Below are 13,298 nucleotides of genomic sequence, written 5' to 3'. Positions count from 1 at the left end.
TGGATGTTGAATCTGTGCTGCTATTTAATACATTTTTTTTTTTATTGTTTTCTTAGCTTGCGGTGGCAGAAATTCTCTGCAAGTGATACATCCTGTAACATTAAGGAACATGTAATCCCCCAACTGGAAGACGCACGACTCCTTTAATGACAGGTTCATGGCTGCTTAGGGAACACTTCACCCATGTTCTACCCCGCTGCAGCGGGAGCAGCGTTCAGTATTTTCAGATGAAAAATACATAACTCCACTTCAAGTTATGAACACTTTTAATGGGAGGAATCCAATTTAGCAAACCCTTCAAGTTCCCACTGCAAGTCTCCAAACTGCTCATTTGGTTTCGCTGGAGGGTGAAGACCTCTTTACTCATACTTCCAGCTTGAGGTGATTGGTGCGGTTTTATTTGCTCCTGCTTTGAAGAATGATTATTTTAACAGTGAAACCTTCCACACGCTTACCTGGGAGTAAGTCCCTCTGAACTCAGTGGGGTTTATTTCTGAATAGACACACATAGAATTGCACTGCAAAGCTACATTTATGGGCTTGCTGTTATTAAGGTGTGGTTTTAGTTTTGACTCCAAATGTTTGTTTTGTGTTTTAGAAGCCATCCTGGGATTCTTTTGGAAAGATAATAGATAAGCAAACAAGCGTGGACACTATTTTCTTCTTCTGAGCAACAGAAGGTTTTTGATTTTAAACTTAGAGGGAAAAGCGAGTAAGGAGGGACATGACAGAGGCACATAAACTTATTTTTTTCTCTACCTTACACATAATGTTGTTTACTGGGATTATCCAATGGAGCTGAATAGTGGGATAACCATCCTTTTTTTGCTAGTGAAATCAGATATGCAGGGAAACCTTCAGCCGTATCCAGTCTTATCCAGTCTGCAAGACCTCTCAATCTGTCCCATCAGGGCCGTCCCAGTGAGCCTTGGCCACCTGTCAATCATTAGTAAACATTTATGGCATTTCTCTCTTGGGCCATTTTTGCACTTCATGGCATGTGAGCAACGCTGGAAGGCAATCTCTGCATTTGATGACAGTCACCTGTGTTTCCTGCTCCCAACAACTGCTACAGGGTGGTCATTCCACTGGCCATAGAAAGCTTCCAAACTAGTACTATGTCTTCCTGGTAGGTATCTGGACCAGGATGGCACGGCACCAGCTGATATGAAAGTCTCTTGGTGGCTTCTGTGTTTCATGCCACTCCGAGGCTCTTCTCAGAAGCTCCTCTACCAGCCATCAGACTGGAGTCTTGCATTAGTACTGAAGATGTGTTGAACTGGGTTTCTCACAGATAATTTAAGGGAGCACTTCTAGAATAATGGCCACTTATGAGCATAGTTATGCTAACTGGAGCAAGAGATACAGCTTGGCTGGTAGTAAATATATTTTTTTTCCAGCTCCCTTTCTGCCTTTAGCTCCCTGAAGGCAGAACACAACTTTGTCTTTCAGAGGCATTTAAAATGAAGCACTGAAGTCTAATGGTTCTCAAAGTGGCAGGTGAAGGCACAATCTGATTCCTCCCCATGTAATTTGATTGGACCAACTCACTCCAGTATCTCTTAATCTGTGCAATACTCAAGGCTGCATGCCCTAGTCAGTATGTTGAATATTTTTCACAGGGATATGTCAACCTGAGTGGACCCATGTTTGTCCTGCTCCCCCTATTTCCCTTGTCTTAACTCGCTTGGGGTCAGATGCACCCATTGCTCAACACTGCCCATTTCATAGGGGATCCATGCAGATACCTGGACTTTTGCAAGATGAAACGTTTGCTCCTCCCCGAAGCCCAAGTTAAAATGCAGACACTTAGCCCTATTAATTCTCACTGCGTCTGTGTTCTCTCTCCCTGTAAAAGGTGGAAACATCCCTGGAGTGTGGGCAGTGGGCAGCTTCTCAAGAACACCAAGTCCTACTCAGTACAAGTAATTCAGAGCTAGAACATCACCAACATGTGGTTGCCTAGTCTCCGATTGAAGACTTCAAGTGAAGGAAAGCCCACCACTATCTTCAAAACTGGTTTAAAGCCCTAAACGGCCTTGCCCCAGTATACCTGAAGGAGCGTTTTCCACCCCCATCGTTCAGCCTGGACACTGAGGTCCTCCTCTGAGGGCCTTCTGCTGGTTCCCTCACCACAAGAAGCAAAGTTACAGGGAACCAGGCAAAGGGCCTTCCTGGTGTCGGTGCCTGTCCTGTGGAACGCCCTCCCATCAGATGTCAAGGAAATAAGCAACTATCTGACGTTTAGAAGACATCTGAAGGCAGCCTTGTTTAGGGAAGTTTCTAATGTCTGATGTTTTAATGTCTTTTTAATCATTTGCTGGAAGCCGCCCAGAGTGGCTGGGGTATAAATAATAATAATAATAATAATAATAATAATAATAATAATAATAATAATAATTCCACTGTCATAGTGCTCTTGCCATCAAGAAGTTTCTCCTGATGTTCTGGAAAAGGTTCCTCACTGCTGTTAGCATACCATGAAGAGGAAGTCTCAAGTCCCACTGACTTTGGAAGAAGGCATTCCCAAATTAGTAGCTCCCCCTCTGCAGGGAAGGGCAAGTAGTTTTGCATTGGGCCTGCAGAGATTCACAACTGCAAAGTTTAAGCAAGCCAGTAAGAGTTCTCAGGAAAGCACAACATGGGTGCAGTTTGATTTTGTTTGTTCTTTCAGCATAACTGAAACCTTTTAAAGAAAGCACCTAACTATTGAAGGTTGAGATAAAAAAAGAAATTGTAGCTGGGGGGTGGCGGGGGGAGTGCAGTAGAAATGTCAAAGGCAGAAGAAATCCAGTTGAAGCAAAAGCAAAAAGCAACATGATACCATTTTAAGCCCCAGGGACTAGTTCAATGGAAGCAAATCAGATTGTTCTAGGCCCTACATAAGACAACGAATAAAACACTACAATGCATTTGTATGTAGGATCTCTAAGGACTAAGGTGACATTCAAGTCCTGCATCCTTTTCAGTGTTCCCTTCACCTTATACCTGCACAACAGGTATTTTAGCAGATGGGGAACAGAGACTTGCATAGATTTCGATGAGGACTGTGCAATGAATTCATGGCTAAGTAAGGCGGTGGACCCAGGTTTCCTTGGACTGAGACAAACAGCAGCAAAAAAAGCTAAAGCTATTCTAGGTTGCAGCAACAGAAGTATAGCTTCCAGATCAAGGGAAGTAATAGTACCACTCTATTCTGCCTTAGTCAGATCACACTTGGAACACTGTTTCCAGTTCTGGGCTCCACAATTTAAGAAGGATGTTGACAAGCTGGAACGTGTGCAGAGGAGGGCAACCAAGATGATCAAGGGTCTGGAAACTAAGCCTTAGGAGGAGCGCTTGACAGAGCTGGGTATGTTTAACCTGGAAAAGAGGAGATTGAGAGGAGATACGATAGCCATCTTCAAATATCTAAAGGGCTGTCACATGGAAGAGGGAGCAAGCTTGTTTTCTCCTGCTCTGGAGGGTGGGACTTGAACCATGGCTTCAAGTTGGAAGAATGGAGATTCCTACTTAACATTCGGGAAAAATTTCTGATAGTAAAAGCTGTTCAGCAGTGGAACAGATGCCCATGAGAGTTGGTGGGCTCTCCTTGGAGGTTTTTAAGCAGAGTTTGGATGGCCATCTGTCATGGATGCTTTTGCTGAGATTCTGGCATTGCAGGGGGTTGGACTAGATGATCCTTGGGTTATCTCCAACTCTAAGATCCTATGAAACTGTCCAATGAATTTCCATCTTATGTTCTTTTCTGTATCTCTCATGTGATCTTTGATTTCTCTCTGTAGACCTGTCTCAATTGATTCGGAGTTGTCACAAGCTCTTCATGGGCATTCAAATGGGCCCACGAGGGCTCAAACTCTGTCCCTCCTCTTCTTCCAACCTGTGTCTGTAAGTCTTCAGAGAACTGCTTTCCCTTGAACATAGCTGCAAACCTTCCATTCATTTAGGAATCCTGAGGATTCTAACCATGTTTAGCTGAAGGTAACTGGGATTTTCTTTCAGACGTTGGTGCCCAGTTTGCTGCAGTTGGGAGAGGAACTGCCATCTGTTTGGGCACTGCGGGTTGGGGGAGAAATTGGATTCCATTCACATTTACGGGTGAACCGATGTAATTTGCACTTTCTGAAACAAGATGAGAAGCCAAACACAGCCATCCTTTGAAGTTTTCACTTCTCTGAATTTTGCAGGGCAGTTCTCCAGCCAGAAATGTATTTACTAAGGTAAAGTGTGCATTAACATGCACATAGTAGCAAAAAAACAAAAAACAAAAAAACCCAGAGAAAATTGCATTATATCAGGGAAAATGAAGTTCTTTTGGGTTTTCCAAAATGTGTTCATTAGGCAAGATTGCATAGGAACAATGAAAACAAATTCACGCCTGCAATCAATGCATTTAGAAGTAGCAGGAAATTTTTTTCCCCCACCCAGTTAAACTTACTCTCTAATCTCCACCCTCTTATCTCTCTCTCTCTCTCTCTCTCTCTCTCTCTCTCTCTCTCTCTCTCTCTCTCTCTTCCTTCCAACTGTCAACTGGCAAAATTCCCCAGCCGTCATCCCCCAACTGTCATTCCATCCACATTCCATCATGCCAACGATCTCCTCCGCCCTTTCCTTGAAACACAAACCCCGAACATGGTTCATTCCCGGTTCAAATCAGGATTTCTAGCACAGTCAGACCCACTACCTCATTCTGTTGACCAGGATCAAACCTGATGACACGAAAGTATTTCTCTTGGACGTGATTCATCCGTTTAGTAATCTGTCCCCCAGTTTCCCAGAGCTGTGAAAAATAGCCACATCCCGGAATCTACGACTCCCAAGAGAGCCTGTGACAAAAGGAATGCAGTCTCAGCTCTGACTCATTTATCTGCAAGTCAGTGTTTTTCTTTGGAGCACACTTTATTTCCCTTGCTTTTTGAGACTTCCCCTTTTTCTGAGCATTGGAACAAAATCTTTCCAGCAGGTTGGCATGCCTGTGTGTCTACTCACTGCTTCTGGGCAACAGCTTCTCTCTCTGATTAAAGGCTATAACAAACTTCTACAAATAATGTTTTCCTGCTGTCTGCCTCCCCCAGACCCCTTACTTGATGCACTTCATATTTAAGTAGAGGTGGGACCCATAGTACTGCAGTGGTACCTTGGTTCTCAAACACCTTGGTTCCCAAACGCCAAAAACCTGGAAGTAAGCGTTCTGGTTTCAAAATGTTTTTCGGATGCTGAACGTCTGATGCAGCTGTTGGCTATTGTTTCTGGGGTGCCTGCACCAATCAGAAACCGCGCCTTGGTTTCTGAACATTTCGGAAGTCAAATGGACTTCTGGAATGGATTAAGTTGGAGAAGCAAGGTACCATTGTATTTGGCGCTTTTGTTTTTGCCATTTAATTTGCAGGGGTTTTTTTAGGCCTTTTCGGTTAATTTGTTTTTGTGACTGTGTGGAACTGTGATTGATTGATTGATTGATTGACTGTGTGACTGTGGAAATGGATAAAATCCAAACAATGACTATCATCAGTGCAAGTATAAGAGAAGATAATAATTTTAATTTTTATCATCTACAATACTGTCTTATTTAGTTTGTAGTACTGTACATTGATTATTGCCTTCATTTTATGGATCAATGGTCTCGTTAGAGAGTAAAATTCATGTTAAATTGCTGTTTTAGGGGTTGTTTTTAAAAGTCCAGAACAGATTGATCCGTTTTGCATTACTTTTTATGGGAAAGCACACCTTGGTTTTGAAACGCACTGGTTTTCAAACGGACTTCTGAACGGATTAAGTTTGAGAACCAAGGTACCACTGTATAGCATGTATAACCTAAAGATTTGTAAAGTTTTTGCAGATATAATCTGCTTGAACCTGTGGAGCAGCCTAAAACACAGAATCAAATGTCATCCTGCCAACTTCCAAGATATTTTTTTAAAAAAGTCAGCGCTTCAATGGATAACACGGTAAGAATACTGGGCTCAGAATTGTTCCGCGGGTGCCATGAATATTTGCATTCTCAACTGCAACAGCAGATTAGTGGCACAGGGATAGGATGTCTGATAATACAGTTCTTTGAAACATGGTTGTGGGATTCCCTACCAGCCCCCCCAAGTGCACCTTGCTTTTGGAACACTTTGGTTTTGAAATGGACTTCTGGAACGGATTAAGTTTGAGAACCAAGGTACCACTGTATATGCAAGGAACCTGAATGCGCTGTGAATATTCCTTACATAGCAAGTGTCTAAGGAACAAATTCCGCATAGGGCTTGGTTTCCAAACCAAGGATAGACAAGGTTCCCTTACCCACTCCTAGTAGGTTCTGCCTTCAGCCAAGGATAGGACTTTCAGATAGCAGGTAAAGAAGCTTAATCATCTCAGGGCTACTTAACCATCTGCTCATCCATAAGGTAAAGGGACCCCTGACCATTAGGTCCAGTCGTGACCGACTCTGGGGTTGCGGCACTCATCTCGCTTTATTGGCCGAGGGAGCTGGTATACAGCTTCTGGGTCATGGTGGCCAGCATGACTAAGCCGCTTCTGGCGAACCAGAGCAGTGCACGGAATTGCCGTTTACCTTCCCGCCGGAGTGGTACCTATTTATCTACTTGCACTTTGACGTGCTTTCGAACTGCTAGGTTGGCAGGAGCAGGGACCGAGCAATGGAAGCTCACCCTGTCACGGGGATTCGAACCGCCGACCTTCTGATTGGCAAGTCCTAGGCTCTACCCACAGCGCCACCCGTGTCCCACTGCTTATCCATACATTGCAATATATCCATGGGGCAACTTCCCAGGGGCATTTGAACCCCTGTTTGCATGTCAAGGCCCCGAGCCCTCCCCATTTGTTGAATAATAACAATAGACACCGTATTTTAGGTTAATGGGTAAATTAAAGGCCACAACTTTATTGGTTACAGAATGTGAGTGGTATTGGCTTAGGCATTGGAACTGAACTGACTATACCTGACTCCTGCCCGCCATGCAGGTAGTCTAGTAAGGGTCAACCACCCGTAGGGAGAGCCCTGTTGATGTACATCAACTAAGAGCTCCCCATGGTCCCTGATGCGGTCATGGCATGGCCCGAGCCCCTACCTGGGCTTTGGACAAGATCCACACACCAGGATCCCTTTTAACGGAATACTCTTAAAAAGGAGGTGCAAGTGATGGCTGCAAACTCCCCTCCCAAGAACCTGGTTTTACCTTTGCCTAACTGCCGAACCTTACAAAAGTTGTGACGACTGCTACGAGGTAGGCGAAAACCAAATGGCTGGTGCCAATTTGTCGAGTATGGTGTAGTGGTTAAGAGCAGTGGACTTGTAATCTGGTGAACCAGGTTCGATTCCCCGCTCCTCCACATGCAGCTGCTGGGTGACCTTGGGTCAGTCACACTTCTCTGAAGTCTCTCAGCCTCACTCACCCCACAGAGTGTTTGTTGTGGGGGAGGAAGGGAAAGGAGATTGTGAGCCGCTTTGAGACTCCTTAAGGGGAGCGAAAGGCGGGATATCAAATCCAAACTCCTCCTCTTCTTCAAGTGGAAAAATTCCCACCAACCGAGATCCATAGCAAGGCCAAGATGTACAGTGGTACCTCAGGTTACATACACTTCAGGTTACATACGCTTCAGGTTACAGACTCTGCTAACCCAGAAATAGTGCTTCGGGTTAAGAACTTTGCTTCAGGATGAGAACAGAAATTGTGCTGTGGTGGCGCGGCGGCAGCAGGAGACCCCATTAGCTAAAGTGGTGCTTCAGGTTAAGAACAGTTTCAGGTTAAGTAAGGACCTCCGGAACAAATTAAGTACTTAACCCGAGGTACCACTGTAGAATGCATGGAAGGAAGGCTGGAGGGCGGGAGATCCACGGAAACAGGAACAAGAAGGGAGATCCCCCGGCTGCGTACCTGTTTAAATATGCTAAGCCATGCCCCCCAGCAAACCAGATTGGTTGGCCGGGGGTTGTGACACGGCCAGGACTCCTTTTATGACGTGGGGGCTTAGCCATGCCCCTGCTGTGTATGGGGAGACCACGTGGCCTGCCCGCAACAGCGCCCCACAAGGAAGTGGAGCGGCCTTCCAAAGCAAATCGGAGCCACACAGCCAGTGAGTGCTCAACTGAGCTGCAGTAGCACTTTCAGAAAAATAGATTGGAAATAATACTCCTTCCCCCCAAAAACGGTTTTGGAGAATTGCACCCCACACACAAATGATATCTCCAAGTTTCGAACCCCAAAATTAATTAGAAAGGAAAAAATAAGGAGGGGCATCCAGCCCCTAAATATATGTGCTAAGAAATGGCTTTGTAGTTGCAGCAGAGATCCAAGGAACTTTGCCCTTCATTACTTTATTTTGTGAAGTTCCTTAAAAGCAAATGGCTTGGATGACTTATGCCCAATAATAAAAAATACATTATTTCTTATGTTTATTATTGATTTTTATATCGCCCCCACTGCATACATCAAATAAAACATATGCCTGATAAAAGGAAAAGTTAATGATCAAAGGAACGATCAAGAAAAGGGCACGATATGTGGGGAGAAAACATGGCAATCCGATGCCATAACAAACTTGTTTTATAGGAGGTAGATCGGGGTTCTTCCTTCCAACTTTTTAGCCAGACAAATTCCCCTTTTAGTCAATAAGAGCTTGTCCAAAGAAGTACGTCAGAGAAAGCAACTCAGGTTAGTGGCAAACTACATTAGCGGAAGACAGGTTTGTCTGCTAAATATGGCTTGGGATCTGGGAGGAATGGTGTGTATTTTAAGCTACCCGTAGGGAAATCCTAAGTCATCTTTTAGTAATTGCATAAGATAAGAATCCAGGTCAATCGTCTCCAGATCATCTGCTGACTTTGCAGATGGCAAAAAGCAGTGTGGGTACCAGAATATCATACTGTTTATTCTCCTAAGAAATCAAAAGGAGACGGGTGGAGGGGAGCTATGATAGAAGGAATTTTCCGGCATATCCTTTGTTACTTCTGGGACTGCCTTTTGAAATATCACTTCACAGGTCAGCTTGAATGTGGAAATGCTACAAGGGCATTGGTTGCTCAAGTTATTGGTACTGAATCTCACCACATGAGGGTGCAGCCCGTGAAAAATCACTGATGACTCTTCCTTGTCCTAAAGGCTTGGGTCACTTATATCTATGGGGCTGGATCCAAACTTAGTCTTCATGGAAGAAGAAGGAGGAGGACTTTTCCTGTCCATGGAAGGTTTTAACCAGAAAAAGAGATCTTGCAAGCAGGAGAGAGAGGCAGTTCTTCCTCCTTCAAGAGTCCCTACCCACCAATGCATCAGGAAATTACCCAATTCTCAAGTACAGTGGTACCTCGGGTTAAGTACTTAATTCGTTCCAGGGGTCCGTTCTTAACCTGAAACCGCTCTTAACCTGAAGCACCACTTTAGCTAATGGGGTCTCCCACTGCTGCGCACCGCTGGAGCACGATTTCTGTTCTCATCCTGAAGAAAAGTTCTTAACCCGAGGTACTATTTCTGGCTTAGCGGAGTCTGTAACCTGAAGCATATGTAGCCTGAAGCGTATGTAACCCGAGGTACCACTGTATTTGTTGGGTACAAGAGGCTGGAGGGAGAAGGGAGAATTATCAAAACTCCTTCCTTTCTTCTGCTTGGAACTGCTGACAGGAGATGCGCCTGCTGTTGGAAACAAACTCTGGAGCCAAGCCATGCTTTTTGCTCCTTAAGTGGAGTTTATCTGAACCGGTGGGACTTTTTGTGCTTTTTTTTTTGGAAATACTTTATTAAACATGTGTATATGTGTAACTTGAGGTTGCCCTATTTATAGTGCTGCTCTTTCCCTCTAAATCCTTTAACAGCTTTGGATCAAGTTACCTATAAAAATCTGCTCCTACCATATGTACCTGCACAAACTTCAGTTCCTCTTCTGATGCCCTTCTCCATCTGCCAGAGGAAGTGAGCTTAGATGCGTGATATGTGAAAAAGCCTGTTTATGTTCTGTTTACGTTTACTGGTCTACCTTTATGCTCAGACTGGGTAACCAAGTAGCCGTACCGTCTTAATTTTCACAACAACCCTGCAAAGTACACTGTTATCATTCCCATGTTAACAAGTCGGAAGCTAATCTAACGGTGGGATCCATGAAGCAGTGTTTGAATCATGAGGGCAAAGAGGGGCTGCAGCCTCTCTTATCTTTTGTGGTAGTAGTCCCTTAGGCTATGAGGGACCTGGAGAAGTCACTGGTGGGGCTTGTGGAATTCTCTCCCTCCCCCCCCTCTCTCAAGCTCCTATTAAAGTCAAAATTTTATGCATTTAGGAGTGAGTTCCACAACTTTGGGTGCCATTGCCATTATAAGAGAACAAGGGAGGCATTCATTGTCAGGTGTGTGTGCAGGAGCCAGGCCCTGTGACCAATAGGACTCTGCAGGACTGGGGCCTTCCTAAGTTTGTTCTGAAGAGGCAAGGTGCGGCCACACAGGTGAGGCTGATTGGTAACTCACAGCACCTGGTGGCAAGAGAAGAAGAAGAGTTTGGATTTGATATCCCGCCTTTCATTCCCCTTCAGGAGTCTCAAAGCGGCTAACATTCTCCTTTCCCTTCCTCCCCCACAACAAACACTCTGTGAGGTGAGTGGGGCTGAGAGACTTCAAAGAAGTGTGACTGGCCCAAGATCACCCAGCAGCTGCATGTGGAGGAGTGGAGACCCGAACCCAGTTCCCCAGATTACAAGACTACCGCTCTTAACCACTACACCACACTGGCTCTAAGGTCAGTATTTTCCCTTTGACTCTTTGCCACAGCAACATGTTCCCTGCCTTGCTGCGTTTGGTTCCTTTACTCCTTGATCCTCGGACCCCTGACTTTGTGACTCCTTGCTTCTTGATCCTCGGACCCCTGACTTTGTGACTCCTTGCTTCTTGATCCTCGGACCCCTGACTTCATGACTCCTTGCTTCTTGATCCTCGGACCCCTGACTTTGTGACTCCTTGCTTCTTGATCCTCGGACCCCTGACTTCATGACTCCTTGCTTCTTGATCTTCGGACCCCTGACTCTGTGACTCCTGGCTCTCTGACCCTCAGACTCTTGGCTTTCTGACTTCTGGACTCCCGTTCCTGCTCCCACCCTACCATCTTGGCCCCAGTCCCGATGTCCCCAGCTGGGACTTCGATTGCCCGTGAACCGGACTGTGACATTCATGGTGAGTTACAGCACCTCTTTTTCTTGAAAAATAGCACTGTTTACATCTGAGGCAAAATCTGATCACACTCCTGACATGCTATCAGCTGGACTGCTTATTGGCTATGAGGGAGGCCAATCGTTTTGGAATTTTAACAATAAGATAAAACCATAGAGGGTTTTCTACTATAAATTTGTAGAATCCTAGGACAGGGAAAGGAGGAGAAATTTGCAGGTGTCTGTATTTCCCCGTTAAAGTAATTTTACTTGCTAGGAAAGGCATTAAGCTGATCTTGTGATACATTGGCTATTTCTATCAAGAATGGAGTGCTCTCAAATCCCACTGGCTATTCTGCAAATGAGAAAGATGCTGAGGCTGGTTGTATTAGATGTGAAGCTCAGGATCTGTTTGAGGAAGTCTGAGGCTAACTATTAGCTGTAAGAAGATTCCACAAGTCTGACTTAACTTTTATAAAGCAGAGAGGGGGAATTTAATACCACCCAAAGCCAGTCAAGTAATAGATTTGGCTTCCCTCTCGCAGGAGTCTTCCTGTCTCCCTCCTTCAGCTGCCACAGCTCATCCCGTTCCCCTTTTGTGAATGATCTTTGTGTCATTGCCATCGCAAAGTGAACTGGGAAAGAATTTCCTCGGCTGCTACTTGATACACTATTATTCGCCTCTTATCATTTTAGCAAGGCAGTTTGCTGCTGTCAGAGGTAATGGAGACTGTACCACTAAGAAAATTGGCTGTAATTTATTTATCAATTGTTTTCTGCATACCACAAAATAGGCCATCTACTTTATGGCTGGGTCTAAGGTATTTGAGAGCCCCCGAAGTTCATGGTTTTCCGGTATTCTAAGTTCTACTTATGGCTTTTCCTGTATATGACACACAACACCACCTCTGTGGTCTTGAAGGCTGTTTTCTTCTTTGCTTTCTTTAGTCACAAATCATTCTGAGGCATCCCTTAAGTGCATTTGTATTGTTAAGTGCACCGGCCTGATTTGGTGTTAATTCAATTTGAGTGCCCTTAATATCTTGTGGGGGGTGATGCAATGCTTGCTAGCTGTACCTTGTAAAAAAAACAAAAAAAAACCAAAACAGGTTTCAGGTCTGCCTGAGAGCTGAGCACCTTTCCCACAGCAATTTACCAAAGTTGCTGATAAAATTTTCATAAGGAAACCTTTTTAGTCTGACCCTATTGTGTTATCCCACCATTAAGACCCAGGGAATTGAGACCATCTTCTGGTGACAGTTTATTACATTCTCCATTATTGCTGCGTATATGAAACCTGATGGGTCACCTCTCAAAAAGCCTTCTTCTTTAACCACAGCCACTGCTCTCTAGGCCTGGGCCTGGGAGTGTTATCGTTTGCTACTCTCCCTCTCCCTCTCGCTTTGTCAATATAACGGAGATGCACTCTTTATAAACCGGACACCTCTAACCTTGGCATGACAGGAGATTTGAGGGAAGTTCAGGGCCAGAAGGAAAGTAAAGAAAAAGGAGGCAGAGGGAATACAGCGAGATGCCAGAACTGCACTAGGTAGCTCTTATTGATGGGAGGAAAACTCTTCAATAAAAATCTAATGTGAAAAGAATGATGATCGATGCTATCTCTCTGTTGCTAAAGGAACTGGATTAGGGAAATATTGACTTCACTCCAATAGTGGACGGAGGGCCAAAATGACAATGGGGAAAGCGGTGTAGCAGATGATGGCTCAAACCCACTATGTCTCTTGAAGCTCCACTTTAGGGTAGATTCTTCCCCCACCCCCTACATTTTGAGGGAATGGGGGCAAAAGTGTTTGTGAACAAATACATAGAGTTAAGGCGCTTGAAGAGGTTTAGCTTCCTCCAAATTAGTTCCCTCCAAATTAGTTTCCAATTAAATTAGACAAGCACCTAGCACTTTGATAATTAGGCTGTTACTAAATACATTTTTATTTAGGAAGGCTTCGTTTGAAGTGTAACTCAGCAATTTTATGGAATATTAACTGTACAATTGTTGCTGAAGTTTTACTGTTTTTAGTTTTCTAAGACTATATCTTTTGAATTTTGTCTTGTTGTACCCTGCTTTGGTATCTGTTAGCTGTAAAGAGATTGATAAAACTCTAAAATAAAAAAAAAACCCTCACCATTATAAAGCTGAAAAGCAAACCTAG

The 13,298-nt window shown here is 44.4% G+C and overlaps 1 long non-coding RNA gene across 1 annotated transcript; it reads right to left on the bottom strand.

Annotated features, from left to right (window-relative positions):
* Window positions 1-248: 248 nt before the first annotated feature.
* LOC309332638 lies at window positions 249-4,470 on the bottom strand. The gene is made up of 2 exons (XR_014152272.1): window positions 4,439-4,470; window positions 249-2,546 (listed from the first exon to the last, which is right to left on the bottom strand). It is a non-coding gene; the product is annotated as an uncharacterized lncRNA (long non-coding RNA).
* Window positions 4,471-13,298: the final 8,828 nt, after the last annotated feature.

The sequence above is a fragment of the Podarcis erhardii genome (assembly GCF_964252035.2).
Source record: "Podarcis erhardii genome assembly, chromosome: 17".
NCBI lineage: Eukaryota > Metazoa > Chordata > Lepidosauria > Squamata > Lacertidae > Podarcis > Podarcis erhardii.
This window is presented reverse-complemented; position numbering and strand designations above follow the sequence as displayed.